The sequence below is a fragment of the Dromiciops gliroides genome, chromosome 1 (genome assembly GCF_019393635.1).
Source record: "Dromiciops gliroides isolate mDroGli1 chromosome 1, mDroGli1.pri, whole genome shotgun sequence".
NCBI classification, from domain to species: domain Eukaryota; kingdom Metazoa; phylum Chordata; class Mammalia; order Microbiotheria; family Microbiotheriidae; genus Dromiciops; species Dromiciops gliroides.
Genome location: NC_057861.1, coordinates 627883971 through 627891904, shown reverse-complemented (window position 1 = coordinate 627891904; position 7934 = coordinate 627883971).

Genomic DNA, 7934 nt, shown 5'->3' with positions numbered 1-7934 from the left:
ATCAAGTCCGGAAGCCAAAAAGGCCAGCGCTCTCTGCGCAGGCTCCCTTTCCTCCTTCCTGTCTCCTCCCAGACCATAGGAGGCTCCTCCAGTTGATTGGCTGGTAGACTTGATAGACAGCACCCATGAGCAAACGTCATTTCCTGACGCCAAGGAAAAGCCACAATGCCTCTGAGGCATTTTCCTCATGGTGGAGCTCTCCACAGCAAGTCTCCAGTAGGTGGCGTCATTCCAATCATTACAGTCCCTCCTGTTGTTCCTCAAGAAACAAAATGTTTCCTTGATGGAACAGTAAAAAGAATATAATAACTATTGCTAACTAATAATATGTGAAAATAATATAGAAAAGGAAGAGAGGAAAGTTTTGTCCAGAGGGGCGATTTTTTTTTTTTGTCCTCATGAACCGACGCTTTGACATTAGTCTTGCAAAGGGAGGGCCTCTGCAGAGGGTACATGTTACAGATGATGTATATTATAACAGAAAGGAGATAGTAAAAACTAACAAAGCAAAACAGTTCATATAAAGTCTCTGAGTTCTCTTGTCTTCTTGAAGTGGTAAGATGTCATCAGGAGGAAACTGGATTCTGGTCTGGAAAACTGGATTCTGGACTCTGGTCTGGAAAGCTGGATTCTCTTCTTTAACTGTTTGAATTGCTGTATTTTTACTAAACCTTAGCATAGCATTGTCAATGATCAAATTAATAAATTCCATTACATTCCTTCCTTTATATGGTTAGACTTGTAATAGAGGGTTGAGGTAGTTATGCAATGTGTAACACTTTTTACCACCATGTGTCTGGATCAAAGCCAAATTTAGTATGTGTTCATGACACCTGAAAATGTTATGGAAAGGTTATCATACCATATCTCATGGTTCCGAGACAGCCAGTGATTGTGCTAGGCCAGTAGGTGGCGTCATTCCAATCATTACACCAGCCTTCACTGTTAGTCTCTCTGTGCCTTGGCTCTCTCCTCTGTAAAATGTGGTTAGAATAGATGTTCTTCATGTTCTTATCCAGCTTTAAAATCCTGTAATTCTTTCCCTTGCTAGGCTTCAAGGAACTCCTCTGTATGATGAGGGGGTTAAGTTAGATGACCTTCCCATCTAATTCTGTTGTTGGTTTTTTTTTTAATTCTAATTTTCATCTAAGCTATTTCATTTTTTTTCTTTTCTTTTTTTTGCAGGGCAATGAGGGTTAAGTGACTTGCCCAGGGTCACACAGCTAGTAAGTGTCAAGTGTCTGAGGCTGGATTTGAACTCAGGTCCTCCTGAATCCAGGGCAGTGCTTTATCCACTGCGCCACCTAGCTGCCCCACCATCCAAGCTATTTCAAATGAATTTTTCACTTTCCTTGTGTACCCCTTACCCTATTTCCCCATGACACTTGGCTCCTATCGCTCACACCCTCCTTTCCTTTCCCTTATGTCATAATCATCCCTAGAAGTCAAGTGCTTTCCTGGCCTCAGCACTTCTTCTTTTAAGTCATCCCAAGTCCCTCTTTCCTCTGATCTTTCTTGGCTTCAAGTCCCCATTGAGTGTGACATGGGCTTAGAAGAAGAAGAAGTTTCTCCAGTGAGAAGCAAAACCAAAGATGACCAGGCAACAGGAAAGACATATAGAGGAATCGAGGGACTATTAAAGTTTAGATTGGCCAACTACATATCAGGACAGACACACCTAAGAAGTAAGGGAAGATAAAATTCCATAGCAGGAAAGTCACTTAGGTGTGGCGATTTGCTACCAGAGGGGAGCAAGGAGACAGATAACCCCAGAGGTCAGGACCATCATTCCAAATCTAAAATCCCCCTGACTCTCAGGAATATGACAAGTGTGAGAAATAGCATTCAAAAATTTCTGGGACCCCAGCATTGAAGATGTTTCAAAACAGCTTTATTTTCATTTTTGTGTGTGTGTTTGTGGGGCAATTGGGGTTAAGTGACTTGCCCAGGGTCACACTAAGTGTTAAGTGTCTGAAGCCAGATTTGAACTCGGGTACTCCTGAATCCAGGGTCGGTGCTTTACCATTGCACCACCTAGCTGCCCCTATTTTCATTCTTGCAAGAATGAATGGGCTCCAGAATGGAGGTTCCTGAGCCTTTTTAACCCTTAACTGGACTGGCCCCTCCCTTCTTCCCCAGCAACAATCTGCTCGCCAAAACCTGGCGCCAAAACCAACCAATCGGAACACAGTATAGCCAATGGGGGAGGCAACACAGGGACAGCCCCTCAAACTCCTCCCCCACACGACCAGCCCAGGCTTTCCCTCATCACATGATCCTGTTCACTGGGGGAAGAGCAGAGGCAGACTTTTTCCCAGGCTAGAGGGGGCCCAACCACCATTAGCATTTTGAGTACCTGCTTCTATTCTGATCAATTCCCCAGCTGAACCTGAGTCCACTTGTCAGACACCAAAATCACCTGCAATTGTTCCCCCAGACAACTCCAATCAATTTTGAGTGGGCCCACCTTTCCTCACAATAAGCATCCAAGTTTTCCCCACCCCACTCCCAAAAAGGAACTTTCCCATTGCTGTACTTACTCCATCTATCATATATATATATATATATATATATATATATATATATATATATATATACACATACATTTTTTTTTTGGCCAGGCAATTGGGGTTGACTTGCCCAGGGTCACACAGCTGGTAAGTATCAAGTGTCTGAGGCTGGATTTGAACTTGGGTCCTCCTGACTCCAGGGCAGGTGCTCTATCCACTGTGCCACCTAGCTGCCCCTATCTATCCTCTGTCAAAGCTTTTTCCTTCCTAATGTTCTGGGAGGAGGATGTTTCTAATTCACATTTTCCCTAGGGGTGAAGTCTTTGATTTACCCCTTGGTCACTTTCTCTAGCACCCAATAAAGGACCATTTTAATTCTAGTTGGCCTGTATCTGAGAGTATAATTCTTTACCAAGGAATACCTAAGGACCTCCACCTATTTCCCCATGACAAGTGCAAAATTCAATGTTTATAATTCCATGTGCTACCCTTTGATGTTATTTTTTAAAAGAGACTTATTTGATGCTTTTTATTCATTTATTGAACTTAGAGTTAGGAGGCCAACCTCCAAGCCTTGTTAACTGTGTGACTCTAGGCAAGCAGTAGTCAATCAGTCAATAAACATTTATTAAGCATATGCTATGTGTCAGGCAGTGAGGTGATGCTATGGAAGAGTTCAAGGCCTGACTCTAGGCAGACTCATCTTCTTGAGTTCAAATTAGGCTTCAGACGTTTACTAGCTGTGCGACTCTGGGCAAGTCATTTAACCCTGTTTGCCTCAGTTTCCTCAGCTGTAAAATAAGTTAGAGAAAGAAATAGCAATATCTTTGTCTAGACAACTCCAAAATGGGGTCACAGAGAGTCAGATATTACCAAAAAGGACTAAACAAATAACAATAAATGTATCAGGTACTATACTAGAGGTGGTAATACAAATACAAAAAAAAAAAAAAAGCAGTCCCTGCCCTCAAGTAATTCAGTGAAGACAACACACAAAAGAAAGCTGAAAAGGGAGGGGAAAAGGTACCCCAAATGGGGACATGACAGAGAAGTTCAAAGACTGAGTTGAGCCCCCTCCTTAAATGGAGGTTTCAGAGATCATGGCTCTGCTCTCAAATGGGAGGGGTGAGGGGTGAAGGTACTGATAAAGTATATCATGGCTAATCTGAATTTATAGGATGATGAGATTTCCCAATGATGAGGCTCCTGGGGTCATGGTGGACAACTCCAAAGCAATCCTAAAGGAGTATAGTCATGTGGGAAATGATGAGATGGCAGTTGTAGTACTGTCATAAAAGTGCGGAGATTTAGAGTTGGGTTTGAATCCTGTAATTGTTGTTGTTGTTGTTGTTGTTGTTGTTCATCCTTCTTTCTCCAAGAGGACCAATGATATCAGGAGGGTGATATCTTGACTTGACCTGAAAGCCTGGGACTTTAAAATTATGTTTTTAAAATTAAACATGAAAAAGAACATTTCTCTCTATATATAAAACCTATCATAAAAAGAAAATTGTATATGAAACTATGAATCTCTATTTTGTACTGCTTATTTAAAGTATATAATAAATTCTACACGTTATGGTCCTGATTGTGCTTCCTTCTGAACTTCCTTCTTTTCTCTCTTGTGCACTTAAAAATTGTTTCATTGGGCCTCTTTTTTGGCATCAGTATTGCTATTTATGCTCTCTATTTCCCCATCCCCTTTCCATCCCATTTCCAAAGAAAAAGAAAAAAAATTGTAACAAAGTCAAATAAAACAAATTTATACTGTGATTATGTTAAAAAAAAAAAGGGAAGGGGGAATACCTCTATTTAAACATTGAATCTATTACCTCTCTGGGAAGGTGTGGATAACATGTTTCATTATATGTCATCTGGAGCAAGGGTTGTTGATTCTACTAATCATAATTCTTAAAATTTTTCAAAATTGTTTTTCTTTATACCATTGCTGTACATGTACAAATTATTCTCCTGCTTCTGCTTCCTTCAACATTCATCAGTTCATAATACTCAGGATTCTCTATATTTGTCTCTTTAGTCATTCCTTATGTTGCAATAATATTTTATTACAAACCACATTTTGTTCAACCATTGGCCCTTCTTTAGAGGCTCTGTCTCATGAAGTTGTTGATTTCTTTAAACCCAGGACTCTCACTACTACTCCACATTTCCAACTGGTGTCTTGGTGCCTCCAGATCCATTTCCAATCCCTAACCCTCTGTTTTTGCTTTCCTTTTTTGTTTTTTAATTCTTCTTTCAAATTTGGGTAGTTTGTTTTGCTTATAGCTACTTCTTTCCTGTGGTATTGTTGTCCCTCTTAATACTTAATAATTATTAATAATTAATAATTATTAATACTGAATAATGTTGTCCCTGTCTATACCCATTGTTTTCCTGTTAAATTTGATATAGTTGAACACCAAACTGTCTACACATACTTAACCCTACTTTGTCTATTTCAAATGAGTTCATCAGATGCCCACTCCCTCCATCTCTTCCTCCATGTTTGTATACTCTTCTTCTTATTCACTCTAATTATGAAAAATAGTAAATTCTATCCCTTTTTCCTTTCTACCCTAGTATATTTTTTATTCTTTTCTCTTTCCCTTCTAAAAACCCTCAGAACAGAATCAATACATCCCTATGTCTTTTGTTTTTTTAAAATTTAACTCCCTTAATACTCTTTGAGGACATTAAGTTTTTGAAGGGACACTCATTTCTTTTTCAATTATTAGAATATTAGCACTATGGCGTCATACAGCCTATTCCAATTGCTAAAATTTCTAGGTTTCTCTTGATTCTTGTGTTTACATTTCAAGATTTTTCTTCAAATATGGTCTTTCCATTAAAAATGCTTTTAAGTACTTTATTCTGTTCAAAATTCATTTCCCCTCTTGTTGGATTATACGCAGCTTTCAGGGAAAGTTATTCTTAGTTGTATTTTTTGCCTTTTGGAATATACTATTCCAAGATCTTGTTTTTTAATGTTTGTTTTTGGTGAGGCAATTGGGGTTAAGTGACTTGCCCAGGGTCACACAGCTAGTAAGTGTTAAGTGTCTGAGGCCACACTTGAACTCAGGTCCTCCTGACTCCAGGGCCAGTGCTCCGGCCAGTGCTCCATCCATTGCACCACCTAGCTGCCGCAGGTCTTGTGTAATTCTGACTGTGGGTTTTAGGTACTTGAATTCCTTCTTTCTAGATGCATGTGGTATTTTTTTTTTATGGGCGAATTCTGGATTTTGATTATGACATTTTCGGGACTTTTCCTTTTGAGGTTTCTTTCATGAGTTTATCTGTTCAGTCTGTCCTTTGGTTCTAATAGGTTTGCACAATTTCTATTTATGATTCTTTGGATAAAATGCTTGGGCTTTTTTGCTTTGATTTGTTTTTAGTCATGATTTTCAAGGAGTTTAGTAACTTTTAAATGATCTCTCCTTAACCCATTTTTCAGGTCAGTTTTTACAAATTGTATCCGATATCTTCCATTTTCTTCTATTTTTTCAGTCTTTTGATTTTGTTCTAATATTTCTTGTCTTATGGAGTTATTAATGTCTTTTTGGTTTTTTTAAGAATCCATTTTTTCATCAAGACTAATAAACATTTCTTCTAAGCTCTTTATACTCCTCTCGATTCTTTCCTTGAGTTTTTATTTCATTGAAAAAAACCCTTTTCTTTCATTTCTTCTAGTTATTCGTGTAATTCTTGTAGAAAATCTTTTTGTTCCTTTCAGTCTCTGTTTGCAGTTATTGTGGAGTCAACATCTTTGCTTTACTCATCTTTCCAGCTTTAGTTTCTGAATTGGAACTTTGTGCTAGAGCCAGGCTTCACTCCCTGGGGCACTTTTGGGTAGGGTGACTCTGATTTCCTTCTAAGACCCCATTCTCCCTGACCCTATTGGTCCTTTGAGTTTCAGAGTTCTAGATATTCAGGGTCCTCTAGAGAGTCTCAGTTCAGAATGCTAGGGACTGGAACTTTACCCTCCCCTCTATCACTAGTCCTTTTCTAATGGTATTTGGAGGCTTCAGGGTTGTTTGCATCTTCCAGCACTGATTTTTGCTGGTGGTCTCCTTTCCTCTCCCCCCCCCCCCACCCTGGTTTTAGAGTAGAAGTCCCTTTCTATAGTTTCTCATTGATTTTCTTGATCATTATTTGGTTTATGGTGAATTTCAAGTCTTTGTTGAAGTAGGTGGTGGGACCCAGGCCTCCATTTAGGTCATCATCTTGGTCAGAAGTTCCATTGGAATTTTTAAAAAGATTTTTTATTGGTGGCTTTTGCTTTTAAATCACAGTCATTTCCTAGGGTAGCTAGGTGTCACAGTGGAAAGAGAGCTGACCCTGGGGTCTGGAGGACCTGAGTTAAAATTTGACCTTAGGCACTTATGAGCTGTGTGACCCCGAGCAAGTCACAACCCTGTTTGCCTCAATTCCTCATCTGTAGAGAAGGAAATGGCAAACCACTTCAGCATCTTTGCCAAGAAAACCCCAAAACAGGGTCAGGGAGAGTTGGACACAACTGAAATGACTCAACAACATTTCCAAATGTCCTCAACCAGTGCTCTCCTCACCCCCCATTATTGAGCCATCCCTAATAAAGAAAAAGTTATAGAAAACAAAAGAGTGATCAAGTATGATGTTGTATGAAATGTTCTTTGCTTGTCATCTCTCATCTTGTTACCAAAAGAAGAAATGCCATTCATTTTCTCCTCACTGAGCCTAAGATTGTTTCTTTTCTTTTCTTTTCTTTTTTTGCAGGGCAATGAGGGTTAAGTGACTTGCCCAGGGTCACACAGCTAGTAAGTGTCAAGTGTCTGAGGCTGGATTTGAACTCAGGTCCTCCTGAATCCAGGGCGGGTGCTTTATTCACTGCGACACCTAGCTGCCCCCTAAGATTGTTTCTTACTATCAATTAGAATTCATTTTCCTTTTAGTGTTCTTTTCCTCTGCATTATTGCAGTTATTGTGTATATTGTTCTCTTGGTTCTGCTTATTTCCCTATGCATCATTTCATAGGGGTCTTTCCTTGTTTCTCTGAATTGCTCATATTCTTAATTTCTTATAGTGACCTTTCATTGAATTCATATACCACAGTTTTGTTCAGTTCTCAATCAATGGGCATCTACTTTGTTTCTAGCTTTTTTGCTGACTTGAAACAGTGCTGCTATGAATATTTTGGTCTACATAGGACTTTTCTTTCTGTCACTGATCTAGGAATAAATGCTCAGTAGTGGGATTCCTGGGTCAAAGGATATGAACATAAATTTAGTGACTTTTCTTGAATTGTTTCAAATTGGTTTCCAAAAAGGTCGCAGCAATTTGCAGCTCTACCAAGAGCATATTAGCTCCTCCATAATTGACTGTTTTAGTCTCTCAGCGTCTTTCCCAATTTGTTGGGTTTGAATTGAAACCTCAAAATTATTTAAATTT